At 39.5% G+C, this 18,724-nt stretch overlaps 1 long non-coding RNA gene across 1 annotated transcript; it reads right to left on the reverse strand.

Moving 5' to 3' along the window:
- Positions 1-1,086: 1,086 nt before the first annotated feature.
- LOC144370133 (uncharacterized) lies at positions 1,087-18,162 on the reverse strand. Its single transcript, XR_013430073.1, has 2 exons — positions 17,879-18,162; positions 1,087-1,259 (listed from the first exon to the last, which is right to left on the reverse strand). It is a non-coding gene; the product is annotated as an uncharacterized LOC144370133 (long non-coding RNA).
- Positions 18,163-18,724: the final 562 nt, after the last annotated feature.

Here is an 18,724-nt window from a genome sequence, read left to right on the forward strand (position 1 = left end):
GTAACAAATTGCCACTAATTTAGTGGCTCCAAATGATACCTGTTTGTTATCTCCTGGGCTCCATGGTTAGGAGTCCAGCACACCTTGGGTGGTTCTCTACTCATGGTCTCACAGGACCCTGATACAAGGCAGGCAAGGGGTCAACTCAGCTCAGCTCCTCTCACCTAAGTCTTCTTTCAAACCCACCAGCTATTGGCCACAAGACAGTCTGCCCCTAAACTGACAGCCAATGTCTATCACAATTGTAGGACTGAGGTTCTCGGTTTCTTGCTGGCTGTCGGCTGGGGCTGCACTCAGCTCCTGGAGGCCACCTGACATTCTTTGACATGTGACCCTCTCCACAACACAGCAGTTTGCTTATTCAAGGCCATTAAGAGAATATTTCTTATTCTAATTTCTGACCTCTGAATCCTCTTTCCAGCCACCCAGTATCCTCTCACTTTTATTAATTCAAGATCAACTGATTGAGTACCTTAATTAATTCTGCAGATCCTGCCTTTGCCATACTATGTGAGATTGTGAAGGTTGGGGCATCCCACCATAGGCACAGGTCTTACCACACTCAGGGCATGAAGCTGTGTGGGGCATGTACACCAGATGATAGGAAACTTGGAGGCCAGCCTAGAACTCTGTCTACCACCAGCCCTGTTTTAGATATGACATACTTGCCTAAAGTCCTTAGGCAATGAAGAGTAATGCTAGACTTGTAATCATGAGTGAGTGGCCTGAGCCAAAGCCCCTTCTTACACATCACATTCTTACTTTTTAAGTTATATAATTATTTTTCATTTGTTCTTTTTAGATATGCATGACAATAGAGTATATTTTAACATATTATACATACATGGAGTATAAGTTATTCTAATTAGGATTTCATTTTTTGCACATGATGTGGAGTTTCACTGGTCATGCATTCATATATGAATATAGGAAAGTTATGTCTGATTCATTCTCCTGTCTTTTCTAGTCCCATGTCCCCTCCTTTCCCATCATTCCTCTTTGTCTAATCCACTGAACTTCTATCTTCCCCCACCCCTCAGTTTATTCTGTGTTAGCATCCACACATCAGAAAGAACATTCAGCCTCTGGATTTTTGGGGATTGGTTTATTTCACTTAGCACCATAGTCTGAGATCCATCCATTTACTGGTAAAAGTCATGAAGTCATTCTTTTTTATGCACATAAAAAAATGCTTGTCCTAAAAGCATATTTTACAATCCTCCCCCCAAAAAACTCCTTATTGAAGTCTTCTGCAGCACCTGTAAAATAAAATACATTATTACATGTAAAATCCAAATCCAAATTTCCCTGGGAACTTCTCAAACATACATGTCAATTAATACCAAAAGTGAGCATCAAACCCCAAAACCCAGAAACCAGGCAACATAAATTATTAATAAAACCACACAATGCAAAGGAAAGAGACATCCTTACTCAATTCTCTCTTTTCTCTCTCCCTTCCCCAAGCTCTCCAGTGGTTTTACACAGGTATCACAATATTGCTCATAAAGCTTCCTCACTGAGACAGTGATCATTCTCCCACCTGGCCTGGTGACTCTCAGATTCCATATTCAAAGAATAGCTATTAGATTGAACTCTTCTCCTCATCTCATAATAAACATCTCTCAGATTATCTTTACCTTCTCCCCTAAAGTTTCACAGGTTGGGGGATGTTTGAGTTAATTGGTCCCTGTGCACAGAGCTCTCTGTGTTAGTATAGAAATATCTTCATTGGCAGCTCCTCAGATGAGATTGTGGAACACATTGCCACACATTGGCTCAGGTACTTCTCCCCCTTTTTTTTTGCACAGGTAGCAGGATGCTGTACTTTTTCTACCCCAGAGAACAGATTGTAAGGAACACATATAAGTTGGGCATCTTCTAAATGTCATATATCTCTCACCATTTATACTTGTGGGACCTACAGCTCAGAAAAAAATAAATTTCTTGTGTGAGGCCATGTGATTGTTAAGTGTTACAGCTAGAAGTTGAACCAAGGACCATGTGACAGCAAAGCCATACTCTTTCTCTACTGCACTGTTGAACTATTTCTTTTTTTCCCAAATAAAGTACAGTCCTAGGAGCTTTGAACAGCATTTAGGTAGTTATAAGTTTTCTGGGGATCTTCAAGAGTCCTAAAGGGATTTAACAGGTGTGTATTCCTTGAATGTCACAACCTAATATTCATCTGATCTATAAGATTTGGCATTTTTATAGACTTTCCCATGCATCCTGAGGCATATTAGTCTTTCAGGAAATATCTGAAGAGAGAAAAATGCAGGAAGGGACAAGAGGATGGCCTGTGGGGTGTTTGTGGGTGGGGGATGCATACTACAGTGAGCAAAGCAGACCCCTGGAACAGCCCTGAGCTGAAGATCACATTGGACCGGCACATTCTCACTGCTTCAGCGTGCTTCTATCGCCACCTAGCTTCTCAGGAAGAAATGTCCCTCTGGGCAAGGCTGTCCTTCCCTCAATGGATGTTGTTTGCCCACCTACAGGTGGATATCTTTAAACCCAGTGTTCACTGACAGACTTTCCCACAATACATACCCATTTTGCTTTGCCTTTTTTTCATTATCACCTTTCTGTGGTAGTTGTTTCCAAGGTCTATAATGTTTAATGATGAAGTTTGGCATCATTAAGTCTTTATTAAGAAATAAATTTCTTTAGAAATTCCTTTCTGTCCAGAATGATACCTCTTGCACCCCCAAGTCCCTGACGCTGCTGTGGACACTCTCAACACATGTGTCCATATTCCATTCTGGATTTAGGGCCTAGGTCAAATATGTCAGGGCTCTGTGAAACTTGCAAAACTCTGGCTTCCAGGTATTCCACATTTAACTCAGGCCAGAGGCTTTATTAACATCATCTCATGTATTTCTAATGACCAATGAGGTAGGTATGATTATTTACATCTTGAAATTAAGCGCAGTGAGGTCACACAGCTGGTCCTCAGGTGTTCAACCTTCCATTCATCAAATGTCCCTTGATTTCCCCAAAGTGATCTTTCTTCTCTGCAGGAATTTATCTCTATCTCCTAATGCTATATATTACTCCCCTATTCAGATTATAGTCTCTCTTTTTCTTTTTTTAATATTTAGTTTCTAATTATAAGGTGGACATAATATCTTTATTTTATGTGGTGCTGAGGATCGAACCCAGTGCCTCATGCATGCTAGGCGAGCGCTCCACCTCTGAGCCTCAACCCCAGCCCTAGTCTCTCTTTTTCTAAGTCAAGAACTCAAACTCTCTGAGGGACATGATCTCCCATTGCTATTTGTCCCATATTTGTACATACAGATGCTCACATATGGGGGCTACCCAATAAAGATGGTTAATTATTAATCATTCTTTTTGTGGCATTGCAACTGCTTCAATTCCCCAAAGATTGTTAGTTCCTAAGTGAATGTTTCCAAAAGTGGAAATCCAAGGATTTGGGGAGTCAGAATAACTGAGAACTTTTCTTAGTTATTTGCATACAAATGTGTTCTCCAATGAGGGAGAACAGTCTTTAAAGTGTTTCCAAAGAACAAAGGCAGACACGATTCATTTTGGAGAGGAAATGGGAAAGGAAGAGAAGAAAGAGCTGCCACCAGTCTGAAAGCAGAACTCTCTGGGGACAGTGAGTCCTAGTTGACACTTTTTGGTAAACTGATTAGCAGGCATGGAATAAAGAGGTCAGTCTTCGTCCTTGAGCAGGCTGAAGAGAGGCATCAAGGAAATCAATGTCACTCATGCACTGATTTTCAAAAGCCTGTGGGAACTGGGCCGTGGTGTAAGTGGCAGGCGCTTCAAGTCCCCCACCTTCAATCCTGGCACCATTCCACATTCTGACTCTTCAGAAGGAATGGAGTGCATCTGACCATGGGACAGGGACAAGGGAAGGCAGGGCTGTCAGTGTCAGTGCAGGCACTGTGAAGAGCAAGGCACAAGGCTCTAAAAGTGAAAGGAGTTCTGGCCCACAAGTTGTTTGAGGGGAGCATGGGATTAATGGGGTGTCCCAAAGTAGAGTTTGGCATGAATAAATAGGAGATTAAAGATCACTGGATGAAAGGAAAGAAACACTAGGAATGGGCAGAAGTTTACAATTTATTGAACATCAGTGTGGGACAGACATGAGCCAACCTGACAGATAGGCTCTGGTGAGATGTCCAGCAGCAGTGGACACTTATGGACTTAGGGCCCCTGTCTTTTGACCAGTATAGATTAGCTCAAGATTTTAACAAACCCTGCCCTCATAGCATACACTAGTCAATGTCTGCACTGGGACTAGGAAAGAGGAGCAAGAAACTCAAATATTTGAGGTCATAAAAGGACACTAAAGGGCTGGGGTTATGGTACAGTGGCAGAGCACTTGCTTCATGTGGATGAGGCACTGGGTTCAATTCTCAGAACCACATCTTAAAAAATAATAAAATAAAGGTATTGTGTCATCTATAACTAAATATATATATATATATATATATATATTTTTTTTTTTTAAAGGACATTGAAGCCAGTCGATGATAAAAAAGGACATTGGCACGACATTGAGGAGCTGCCCTTCAGGTCAGATCAGGTTCCCTGTTACAGCAGGTTTGGTGTCCCCAATAGTCGTCACTGTTGACCCTTCCTGCTAGGGAAGGCAGTGCTGGCACCAAGCACCTGTCCAGTTGGTTGAGGAGCAGCCCAAATGTTCAAGGGAGGGTGACCAGCTGGTCACTTGGGCCAGAGCCCAGACTGATGAAACTTGCAGACTGACTTGGCCACCTCTTGTGCCCTCTCATCAGGCCCACTGCCCACAGGTGGCTCTTCCCCACTTGCTGGAGAGAAAAACAAAATTCTGCCAGCTGAGAGGGAGTGGCTTTGGGTTTCACAAAATGTACAATTCTGATCTCATTGTCCTCTCCAGAATGGCTATTAAGAGATCCAGAAAGTCTGGCTTTCCAAGAAGGAACCTAGCACCGATACTTTAGGGGAAATAAACAAGATACCAAAGTTCTCAGGGCAAATTCCTCAATTTCTAAGGATTTCTAAGTTACAATTATAACAATTTCTAAGTTACAAGACCATAACCACCTCCTTAGGTTCCTCTGGATGCTCTGAATGTCATATTCAGCAGTTGTTCCCATAAAGTCTTAAATAAAATTTTAGGGCTGTTTCTAATTATTTCCTGTGCTCGGGGAGTGCACTTTGCATTGCAACATTACTTTGAGCCATCTAAAACTATTTCTGTCTTCCCATATGTGTTTGGCTATCACTAATTGGGGAAAGCTATTTTTAGTTACTTCCTCTTCTTTCCATCTTTGCAAATCTGCCCTATTTAGGAAAAATATCTGGAAAATAACAGTTTTAGGCTTTTTAGAAGCATGCCAGATGCTAGGAGCCACTGCAAAGTATTACATTCATATGGAAATTGGGCTCCTACTGTTCACTTAGGCCCATTTGGGGACTCAAGTTACAAGACTCCTGGAGAGTTCCCATTGGTTGGGGAAGGATGGTAGGAGGGTGTTCCGGGGGAAGTGGAGCCCCCCGGGTCCGGTAGGGATACACGTGTGTGGGTGTGTGGACCGGCTTGTTAGGGGGACGCACACGGCCTCTCACAAAATAAAACTTTGTTTCAGTTCCATCTGGCTTGTGTTTTTGTGCTCAGCCGGATTGCAGCATCGCAAGCCGGCGTGCATTGACAGCGACCCGCGAAAGCGCCCAGCAGGAAGGCAGCAGGTGAAAACAGCAGCGGGCAGAAGCGGAGCCAAGGCTCACGCGGCCCCCGCCGTCCAGCCTGCAGCATTTTGGTGGCCCTTGTACGGGGAACGCCCAAAATTTATAGGTGAGTGATATCGCTCGCCCCTAAGGAAAGGCGACAGAATGGGTATTTTTGTTTTGATTTATTCTGCTTTTATTTCAGGCTCTCTAGCCTTACAATTTTTTCAGGCGAATTGGGAAAAATGGTTGGCTCAAGGTTTTAAGTTATTCGGCCCTGAGAAAGAAAAAATTGATATAATCATTTTTCTCCTCTCCGTTTCTGTTTCATTCTGTTTTGGCTTTCTTCTATCCTACCTTATTGGGTTACGTTACCTTTATAGTAGATTAGAATCTAGTAAAAAACAAACCGAAAGACTGTTAAGTAAATTGTTAGAGGTCCAGGCTATGGCAGAAAACTTATTAGGTCAAGCAAAACAAAAGGTCCCTCAAGCTAGTCAGACAGAAGAAAAATTGAAGAAGGCAAGCTTAGGGAAAAAACGACCCTCAGATAGGGAGGCTAGTACTAACTCCGTTCCATCACCAGAGGGCGTAATTCAACCAACAGCTTCACCTGTAGCTGAGCAGCCCTCAGTTTCCATAGGTGATGAACAGAATCCTGAGGCAGGACCCCAAAAGTTAGCATGCCCTGTAGTTGAGCGGGGAGAAGAAAGGGAACGAGTTTACCGTGCCTTAGATTTCAAAATAGTAAAGCAATTAAAGGAAGCTGTACAAACCTACGGGCCTGCGGCTCCCTTTACTGTCAGAATGGTCGAATCTATTACCAGCTGGGACTTAACACCAGAAGATTGGGCTAGCGTGTGTCACTCTGTGCTAAATGGAGGACAATATTTATTATGGAAAATTGCCAATGAGGAATTTTGCAGGGAGACAGCTAGGCGAAATGCAGCAGCAGGTTATCCTGAAAGAGATTCTCAAATGCTATTGGGGAAAGGACCTTATGAGGGTCAGAGGCAACAGATTAGATATGATCCTGGCGTATACGCTCAGATCACTATGAATGCAATTAAGGCATGGAAAACTTTGAAGGGACAAGGGGATTTACAAGGTCAACTATCTAAGATAACACAAGGAGTTAATGAGCCCTACGCTGACTTTGTAGCTAGACTTATTGAAACAGCCTCTAAGACATTTGAAAATACAGAACAGGCAATGCCATTTATAAAACAACTGGCTTATGACCAAGCAAATCGTTGCTGCAAAGAGGTCATTAGACCGTGGAAACATGGAGATTTAAACACATATATTAAATTATGTAGCGACATTGATGAACAAGGACAAGTCATGGCAGCTGAAGTAAAACAGGCTTTAGATACCAAACCAAAAACATGCTATAATTGCAATCAGAAAGGACATTTTAAAAGAAATTGCCCCATAGGAGGAGGGTTTAACAAAGCTAGGTATCAAAGGAGTAGAATCCCGGGTATTTGCCCACGATGCCATAGAGGGAGACATTGGGCTAATGAATGCCGTTCTCAAACCACCATAGAGGGTATTCCGTTATCAAAAAATGGACAAAGACCAAGTGTCTACCCACAATATCGTGGAGAAAGGTATCAGGCCCCGTTGTCAAAAAACGAATTGGAGGGCCCAATGCCCCGGGGCCCAAAGCCACAAATATACGGGGCAATGGAGGAACCCAGCAGCACCATCAAGGTAGTGCCCAGGACGCACTATCCATCAGATCCCTCATCAGACAAACTAGAGGGAGCGCAGGGTTGGACATCTGTGCCTCTGCCAGAGCAGTATTAACTCCAGAGATGGGAGTTCAAATCATTCCCACAGGAATAAAAGGACCTCTTCCCCAAGGAACAGTAGGCTTATTATTAGGACGCAGTTCTTCTACACTAAAAGGACTTATGATAAGTCCTGGGGTAATTGATCCCGATTATGAGGGTGAAATAAAAATTATAGCCAGTTCTCCAAGAGGTATATCCGTAATTTCATCAGGAGATAGAATAGCACAGTTATTAATAATACCCAGCCTACATGATGAATTTTCCAGTTGTAATGTAGAAAGAGGTTCCAAGGGATTAGGCTCCACAGGTGTAGATTGGGCTATGCTTTCTTTAAATTTAGATTCTCGCCCAATGCTAAAATTAAATATTCAAGGACATGATTTTAATGGGCTGCTGGACACAGGTGCTGACCTCAGCATCATATCTCGTCAGGAATGGCCAAAGCACTGGCCATTGCAACAAGCCACTCAAACGCTTCGAGGCCTAGGAGTGGCAACTAACCCCCATAGAAGTGCTATGGTATTAGATTGGAGGGATCCTGAAGGATGTGAAGGAACTATACAGCCTTATGTATTGGACCATCTTCCCATAAATTTATGGGGACGGGATGTCCTAGATCAATTAGGATTGACATTAACAAATAACGTCAATTCTAACGCGCCCACTAGTAGGGCTAAACAAGGCTTTAGAAAAGAAAAAGGATTAAGGAAACAAGATCAAGATATGATAGCACCAATTCAAATAGATCAAGAAATAAATAAACATGGATTGGGTTTTCAAAAAGGGCCACTGAGACAATCAAAATTACATGGAAATCAGAAAGACCAGTGTGGGTTCCTCAGTGGCCCCTGACTAAAGAAAAGATACAAGTAGCCCACGATCTGGTCAAACAACAATTAGCGGAAGGACATTTACAACCTTCCGTATCTCCCCATAATACTCCCATTTTTGTCATTAAAAAGAAATCTGGTAAATGGAGATTATTACAAGATTTAAGAGCCATTAATAATGAGATGGTTATTATGGGACCTGCTCAATCAGGGATTCCCCAATTGTCTGCTTTACCAAAAACCTGGCATGTGTTAACTATAGATATTAAGGATTGTTTCTTTTCAATTCCAATTCATCCCGAGGATAGTCCACATTTTGCATTTACTATCCCTGCACTAAATCATGAAGGTCCTGATCAGAGATATGAGTGGAAAGTTTTACCCCAGGGGATGGCGAACAGCCCGACTATGTGTCAAATTTATGTTAATAAAGCAATCCAGCCACTTAGAAATCAAAATCCTGAACTACAAATATTTCACTATATGGATGATGTGTTATTAGCACATAAAGATAAGAACACATTGCTAGAATGTTATGCCACACTTACAAACTTACTAAAAAATTATAATCTAGACATAGCAATAGATAAAGTACAATTAAATTTTCCAATTAATTATTTAGGAGTTTTATTATCCTCAACCATGGTCCGTCCACCAAAAATTCAAATACGAGTAGATCAACTCAAATCACTTAATGACTTTCAAAAATTATTGGGAGACATAAACTGGATAAGGCCTTACCTAGGCATACCAACAGGAGAATTAGGACCCTTATTTGATATCCTAAAAGGTCCATCAGATCCAAATTCACCCCGCATGTTAACGCCTGAAGCAAGAAAGGCATTAAAAATCATTGAAACATATATGGAAAATATGCATTTGGATAGAATTGATATAAGTTTGCCTTTATTATTTATTGTACTACCAACAAAAAATATTCCTACAGGAGTATTTTGGCAAGAAGGTCCATTATTGTGGATACATTTATCGTATTCCCCTAATACTATTCTTACTAGATATCCTGAGGCTGTAGGACAATTAATACTCAAAGGGATAAAAGCAGCGAAGGGAGTGTTTGGGATTTCTCCCAATAAAATTATTACTCCATATACTATGGATCAAATTGATGAGTTAGCTAATGAGTTAAATACTTGGGCAATAATCATGTGTAAATCTAGTGTCTCATTTGATAATCACTTGCCATCTAATCCCTTGTTGTCCTTTTGGTCTAAGCATCCTGTAGTTTTTCCTAAAATGACAAAAAAAAACCCTATCATGAATGCTCCAAATATATTCACTGATGGGTCAAACAATGGTACAGCAGCGGTAGTTACCCCTGATCAAACTTTTACATTTTTAGTACCCAAACAATCAGCTCAAAAGGTAGAGCTCAATGCAGTATTACAAGCTTTTATGATGTTCAAAGATTCTGTATTTAATTTATTCTCTGATAGCCAGTATGTAGTTAATGCTATAGCATCCCTTGAAGATGCTGGTAGGATTTCTCCTTCCTCTACTGTTTTCTCTTTGTTTTCTGCTATACAAACTCTAATCTGGGACAGAAAAGATCCATTCTTTATTGGACATATCAGGGCACATACAGGGTTGCCTGGAGCCCTTAGTTTGGGTAATGAACTAGCAGATAAATCTACACATGACATACATATTTTCTCCACAATAGAAGAAGCTATAAATTTTCATAAAAGGTTCCATGTCAATGCTAATACCTTACAAAAACGTTTTAAAATAACTAAGGAACAAGCCAGACATATAATAAAACAATGTCAAAATTGTGTGACATTTTTACCACAAGTTAATCTTGGAGTCAATCCTAGAGGACTGATACCTAACCATATTTGGCAGATGGACGTTACACACTTGCCAGAATTTGGAAAATTAAAATATTTACATGTTACAGTTGATACTTCTTCTGGATTTTTAATGGGCTCCCTTCATGCCGGAGAAAAAACTAAAGATGTTATAGCTCATTGCTTACAAAATTTTGCCACTGTGGGTGTTCCTAAACAGTTAAAAACTGATAACGCTCCTGGTTATACGTCTAACTCTTTTAAACAATTTTGCTCATCATTTGGCATTACTCATATAACAGGAATCCCATACAATCCACAGGGTCAAGGCATAGTTGAAAGAGCTCATCAAACTATTAAAATGTACTTATTAAAACAAAAGGAAGGAATTGGAAAAGGGTATATATCCCCCAAAGATAAACTTAAAATAACCCTTTTTACTCTAAACTTTCTAAATTTGGATTCATCAGGACTTAGTGCTGCGGAAAGACATATGTATCCGAAAAATGTACATAAGCCTAAGGTACTTTGGAAAGATATTCTAACAGGACAATGGAAAGGTCCGGACCCAGTAATAGTCTGGAGTCGGGGCTCCGTCTGTGTTTTTCCACAGGAGGAACAGCAACCAATTTGGATTCCAGAGAGATTAACTAAAACAATTTCTACAGAAAAAGAAGATGATTTGACTCAAATCCATAACAGCTGATATCCAGAGCTCCAGCTTGGCTATTCTTACATCTACAACAGTGATTTACCACGGTGCCTTTTTCAATATCTATTTTATTATTACATTTTTCCCACATCATAAGGTTCTATTTTATTTATTTATTTATTTTCTCTTTCTTTTTGAGCTCATACAAACCTAGGTTAATGTTTTTCTGATCAGTTTTATTTTTTGACTGTGTTTTATTTTTTTTTAACTGTAAAGTTTTTAAACATTGCAATGGAGATTTCACCTAGGTATAGCTACAAGGCCTTTATTTACTATTGTCCTATATGTTCTATGTTATGTATGCACTGTTTTGTGTTGTATGTCTGTATGTGTGTATGTCCATATTTCATTTATAAGGAGCGCTCATGTATAAATAGATATAAATGGATCCAAAAAAAAAAAAAAAAAAAAAAAAAAAAAAAAAAAAATCACGTGACTTATATGGTTTAATTTAAATTAGGTAAACAGCTGTTATAAATTTTGCTTTTAAAGGTGGTTAACAGATCTGTTTGTTTACTTTCACCTTTCCTTTTCATTATATTTAACAATTCTGTTCAAGATAATGTCTCTTTAGCACCATGGCCAGAATTCCCATCTCCATCCCAATGCCGGTGAAGACTAAGATAAAACCAAACTACAACTTCTATGATAGCTATCACAGTAAACTATATAAACTGATACATCAATCAATATAACTCAATAAGTATCCTCAATCAAGGACTTAATTTACTTTGGGAGAAAATGGACATATTGACAGACTCCTCCACTTTGAACTGCTCAATCAAGGACTTAATTTACTTTGGGAGGAAATGGACATATTGATAGACTCCTCCACTTTGAACTGCTTACACAACTTGCCTGGACTATGTATCACCTGTATGCATTGTGCTCTATTTGTTGATACAGTGAATTATGGTAGTGCTGAAATATCTTAGCTGCTGTGTCACCAGTGTTACTGTTCTTCCTAAGGAGCCGTCAATTGGCTTGGTGTCGTGGCATTTCTGTATCTTCCTCCCTTCTACTAGTGATGGTCTAAAACTTGGGGGCCAACAGAGGTGAGGCAAGAACCTCACCCCCCCACTGGCACCAAAGTTAAATTTGGGGGCCAACAGAGGTGAGGCAAGAACCTCACCCCCCCACTGGTGCTTAGGCCTATCCACAAGCATGGCTATGCTAGACCGGTAGTCAGTGACGGGTTGATCTGATTACAGTGGATTCAACCTAAGACAGGAAACTGACGTGTAAAAGTCAGTTCTCCCATGACGGGTAAGAACCACATGTTAAATTGGACAACCTACCAGGCACGGTCCCTAGCCACATTGCCATTGCTTAATTAAACAGAAGGGGGCAGATGCTAGGAGCCACTGCAAAGTATTACATTCATATGGAAATTGGGCTCCTACTGTTCACTTAGGCCCATTTGGGGACTCAAGTTACAAGACTCCTGGAGAGTTCCCATTGGTTGGGGAAGGATGGTAGGAGGGTGTTCCGGGGGAAGTGGAGCCCCCCGGGTCCGGTAGGGATACACGTGTGTGGGTGTGTGGACCGGCTTGTTAGGGGGACGCACACGGCCTCTCACAAAATAAAACTTTGTTTCAGTTCCATCTGGCTTGTGTTTTTGTGCTCAGCCGGATTGCAGCATCGCAAGCCGGCGTGCACTGACAGCGACCCGCGAAAGCGCCCAGCAGGAAGGCAGCAGGTGAAAACAGCAGCGGGCAGAAGCGGAGCCAAGGCTCACGCGGCCCCCGCCGTCCAGCCTGCAGCAGCCAGAGATGTTTTTAAAGTTCTACAAGGAGCATTTTCAGGTTCAACGTGGAGATCAGTAAGGAGATCAAAAATCCAATATCCTGGACTTTATTCTTTACTATCTATGTTGGACTAGAAAGAAAACCAAGGATCCTGTTCATCCTTGAAAGCCCTAGTCAGTGTTGTCTCCTTTAAGAAGTCTTCTCCTGTATCTCCTCTCATTCCACTCTTCTTTATGAAGATCCATGTTGTTTAGAATTTAACAATCATACTAAAACTACACCTTGAATTTTTATTTTATTTTATTTTGACATTTCAGATACTTACTGTACCCCTGAAGGATTCTGCCAAATTTAAGGTATTTTTATAAAATTGCATATTAAGAATCAACTTAGATTAAAAATTAGTTTTAGCTAATCTTTACTAAACACAACAACTACCTAACTGCTTTAGAATCATTTTAGTTCTTTAAAGTAAGTCAGTACATGCCTGTTTATTGGTGTCAAAATTTTAAAAATCATATTTTCTTATTAATTGATTTAATATTTTTTCTTAACAATCATTTACCAAAAATAACAACAACAACAAAAAAAAGCAGAATCACAGAGAAAAAAGAAAATTTTAGTAATCTTAGCCAGGGTAGACCTGATGGTAGTGCTTAGAAGTTAGCTGGTATGGAAGTAGTTTAATTCTTTCAGTTCTTCATTACTCAAAGATTCAAAATTGGCACCCTTTCCAAATATGTGAGCAGAGAGCTTTATAATTAATTAAAAAGAATTAACCCACTATTACATATTGAATGACCCAAATCCAAAATACTGAAAGTACCAAATGCTGATGAGGATGTGGAGCAACAACATTTGGTTGCTTGTGGGAATGCAAAGTGGTATGGCCACTTTGGCAGACCATTAGTCAGTTTCTTTCATAATTAACATTTTTATTACATGATCCAGCCGTCACATTCCTTGGTATTTATACAAAGGAGTTGGAAACTACGTCCTGTAAGAACCTGAACATGGACATTTATAGATGCTTATTCATAACTTCCAGAATTTGGAAGCAACCAACATGTCCTTTGGTAGGTGAATGGACATATCAACTTAGCACTTCCAGACAAAGGAATATTCTCTAGCACTACAAAGAAATGAGCTATCAAGTGATAGAGACATGGAAGAAACTTAAATGCAAATTTCTAAGTGAAAGAAGAGACCATCTGAAAAGCTACAAATGTTATATGTCATTCTAGAAAAAGCAAAACTGTAGAGACAGTCAAAACATCGGTAGTTGTCAGGGACTGTGGGGAGAAAGGGATGAATAGGCCAGAGGAGTTTTAGGACAACATGACTGTCCTATATGATATCATTACAGTAGATACGTGTCATTGTACATACCATATATCCATAAAACATACAATGAAAGAGTGAAGCCCAATATAAAGTATCCACTTTGGATGATGGCAATAAATGTACTTCTCTAATAGGGGATGTTGATAAGAAGGGAGGCTACGATGTGTGGGTAGTGGTATGTGGGAAATCTCTGTACATTCCTTTTAATCGTGCTGTGGGCCTACAATTGCTCTAAGAAATAAAGTCTATTAAATTTATTTTTTAAGTTAAAAGACTTTGTAAGAACCAAGGGCACTGGCATACACCTCAACTTGGGAGTCTGAGGCAGAATTACAAGCTCCAGATCAGCCTCTGCAACTTAGCCAAACCCTTACTCAAAATTTTAAAATGATGAAAGGCTGGGGATGTAGATCAGTGGCAGAGTGTCCCTAGGTTCAAGCCCCAATAACACACACACATACACACACAGTAGGGAACTGAGCTTAAAGAATAATGATCACTGCAGAGAAAGGGGTGGGAAGTTTCTTGTTTTCATAGTCTGGTAAAACATTCTAGTTTTACAATGTTCAAATACAAGTGCTAAAATTAAAATCCAGTGGTGGGAGTTCTATCATTATTAAAAGATAAGTAGATTTATCTTTGTTTTTAAAATAAAAGATGATAAGAAAATTTATAAGTAGGTTCCAAGCAGGACACTAAAGCAGCACATCTTGAATTTGAATGTGTACCTAAATCACCTGGGATCTTGTTAAAGCAGATTATGATGTAGTAGGTCCGGGACAGGGCTGGAAATTCTACATTTCTACCAAACTCCCAGGTGACATCACTGCTGCTGGTCCAGGGACCACACATTGGTGGCAAGGATGTGAGATCCTGTGCCTATTGTCATAATTAGTATTCCTATTTGTCATAATTAGTATTCCTATTATTGGACTTGAGAACTACTTATTCACCTTTCAGACTCCAGCACCTACAATGTGCTCAACATCAGGCTGAGTCAACAAATATTTACAGAGGGATCGAATCTTCACCTGTCTTTCTCTGCCAAACGGTGAGAGCACCTCCCTCAGGAGTGAATGTGATGTTAACTCAAAGAATTCACTCTTTCTGAGAGGTGAAAGGAGAATTAAAGATAGAAAACTTGAAAACCCAGCAGCACAAAAGTGCCTGACATTTAGCTCATATCCACTTAAAAAAATAGAAAGAAATTATAGAAGCAAAAAGAAATCAAACAGCTTGGTGAGACTGGATGGTTAAATTGGAGAATTCCAGAGAAAATATGGTAAGGGCTTGACCAGCAAATTAGAAAAAGGTGTCCTTTTCTTGGTGCCACTTTCCAAATTGTGTTTACAATCAGAGCCAAGACAAGAATCCTTAGACATCGAATCCATGTGCATCAACATAATTTCCTTAAAATTATTTGATTCTAAGGAAACCAATAGAGAGTATGTATGTTCTTTCAACAACATGTTGGGGCACTGTTTGAAGATTATTTAATTCTCTCAGAGAAGGTCCTTGTGCTTGTCTTTGATATTTACTATTTGAATATAGTCCAGACACTGGGAAGTTATGTGTTTCCTTACATATTTCCTTTGCTTACATATTTCTATCAGTAGAAAAAAGTATCTCAAAGGTTATGACCCCATTTCTCTGCATGGTAAGATGCAGTTTTGTACCTAACTTAGCAATCTCATTTGAGCATCATTTTTTTTTCAAAATTCCTATAAATACCTAGTTCCTCAAAATGTCTTTTGAACCAGTTTTTCAACTTATTATTAATGATAAAATATGAGCCAATCAAATCTAAACTAAACCCAATCTAAAAACAGGAGAGTCATGTTTTTCACTTTTTAAAAAAGTTATGCTTTGACAGAATACACACCCAGAAGTAGACCTCAGCTCTGCATTTCACACTTTCAGACAAGAGCAACTATACTCCAGAAGCTGAACTTCCTTGACCATATCTAAGGAACCTCATCTATACCTTGAACTAAATTAACTGTCCATATTCTGGCTTTGACTAGGGGCTGTACAGGGATGAGACTTTTGGGAGATCTTGGCAGGAGCTGAGCATATTTTGTATGGTGGGTGGGAGGGATCAATAATTTGTGGCAAGCTAAGGCAATTTTTATAATTGCCTACAAATTCTTCCATAGTCCTCTCTTCTGTACAGCCTAATTCTTTACCCCTTGACTGTGGGCTGGACTTAGTTACCCATTTCTAATGAAAGCTATGTGGCATAAATGACACAGCAAGACTTCTGAGGGTAGGTCCTAGAAGACAATATGGTTTATATCTTTCTCTTGGATCATTTATTGTAAGGAAAGTCAGCTGCCATGTCTCAATACACTCAAGCAGCCCTACTGGAGGTCTATGTAGCTAAACTTAGCCTCCTGCTGACATCCACTGAGGAACCAAAACCTCTTGACAATAGCCATGAAAGTATGCCATTTTGGAAGCAAACATCTCAGCCTGTGTCAAGTCTGCTGATAACTGGAAACCCTGGCTGGCATCTCGACTGCAACCTCATGAAAGACCTTGAGCTGGAACAACCCAGCTAAATTATTATCAAATTATAAAGGCATCATAAAATAATGCATACTTATTATTGTAAGTGACTAAGTTTTGGGTAATTTTTTATACAATAGATAAACTGATATATCTGGTTTATCAGACACATATATTTTATTAAGACTTCTGTGTATTGCAAAATTGCTTTCCTGGAATGTTATACCAGTTTACACCCCTACCAGTAGTTGTATTAGAGTATTCATTTCCCCAATCCTCACTTTGTTGAGTTCTACTATTTTTGTTTAGTTCTACTATTTTTCATTTCCTTATTGATTGCCTCACTTTACTACTGTAGATAATTGCAAGTGAGGCTGAACAATTTTTCTTATACTTACTGTTTGTTTTATGAATTTCTTGATCAAGTACATTCTTACAATACCGTGAGTGAGTGGTGTGTGTGTGTGTGTGTGTGTGTGTGTGTGTGTGTGTGTGTGTTTTAAATTATGGTATTAATTTATTAGTTCATTGATTCTCTTTGGCTCTTGAGTATCTTAACATTTTGTCTATTATGATGTTGTATTTCCTACAATTTGCTTCTAAGTATATGACATCCCTACAATAGTACCAAGGAAAGGTTTGTGCCAGTTACCAACTGTGTCTTGCCTCAGCTGCAAAGGACTTTCTTGCTCAAGAGTGTGCTCTTCCTGGTGTGATCCAGGTAGAAGATAAAGCTCAGCAGACCAACATGAGACCATTCTGGCAGGCCATTTACACTCTAGATTTCAGAGCAAGGTTAGCATTACTGGTCTTAATTCTAGTAGGACTCTTCTCTAGAAACACTCGGCTTTTTTCACCTCCTTTCCACAGATGCTGATCTCTAATAAATGTTCTACACCCCCCGCCCCCCCCCCAAACTCCAACTCAACATCCATTTCTGGAACACTTGACTTGTGACATCTTGAAATGCAATTGCTTAATTAGTAATTGACATAATGCATATATTCCTCTATATGTCATCCTTGAAAATAGTGTTTTGATTTTATCATAGGGGAAAATTGTTATTTATAGAATGATTGTTGGAATAAAGATACAAAAAGTAGAGTACCATAAAAACACCGTAGTCTGTCCCTAACAGCTATAATGCAAATCCTTATCTATATTATCCCTTTGCATCTGGGATAAATCTCTTGTCACTTACTATCCCCTTTATCTTGCTTTGTTTTTCTTCACAGAATTTTATTTGACTATCTTTTATATCTTTATCTGCCTCCTTAACGCCCAGAACGGTGTGTGACATACAAGAGGTGCTCAAGAAGTATGGCTGAGTGGATAGATGGATAGATGAGTAAGTGACTTTTGGCCAAAGGCAGATAAAGCATCTCTAGACCAATAACATGTCTGGCATCCCTCTTTAAAAACATGAAGTATAACATGAACTTACCTCAAATGGAAGTTGTCAAAAATATTCATTGTATATACACAGATGCACCTAGATAGCGCTGAAAAATATTTTTTCTTTGCTTTCTTTTTTCCCTTAGCATTGTTCCTGTGTTGTAGGATTGTACAGCTTCAAGGAAGCTAACAAGAAGGTTGTGTTCAGGTGGCCAGGAAAGGTAACAGATGGCTGGATGACCTCATTTTACAGATGCTTCTATATCTGTACTGTTTAAAGGCATTTTTACTAGAATAGCTTAAGATGTATATTATCTTTTAATCATAGCCCAAGGCTCTAGAATCCCAGATTAGTGCCCACTTTCCTAAACCTCACAGCTAATCCACTGTGATGGCTGCCAGGCATCTGTTGATGCTGGGTACTTCCAAACGCCAGTGGACTTGGCTTTGTTATATCTTCTTCAGGGATGGATCTTCTTCAAGCTAGTTTTTTTGGGTTGGATTTTATTCGTCATATTTTTTGTTAGACTATTTTCTTGTTTATTTTAAATTAATAAATATTTTTAATTGACAGTAAATTATATACATTTATAGGGTACATTGTAACATTTTAATATATGCACACCAACATTAATGATTAAATCAGGGTGATTTTTGTCAAACTGTTTAAAGACAAGCAAATAAACATCTGGGAAGGTAAGTAAAGGTGACACAGGAGACCTGAGATACAGCTAGGACTTTTGCCATCGATCCTAACCATCAAAAGTAGTCATTAACCTTATCGTTGTTCTGCAGCGAGACGGTAGGACAGCCACGGTCGATTTAGAGGTTTGGTACAATGGGGAACAGTCATTATCTTCAATTCTTTTATGGAAAGAGCTGACCTAAGAATAGA

Source organism: Ictidomys tridecemlineatus, chromosome 13 (assembly GCF_052094955.1).
Source record: "Ictidomys tridecemlineatus isolate mIctTri1 chromosome 13, mIctTri1.hap1, whole genome shotgun sequence".
Taxonomy (NCBI): Eukaryota; Metazoa; Chordata; class Mammalia; order Rodentia; family Sciuridae; genus Ictidomys; species Ictidomys tridecemlineatus.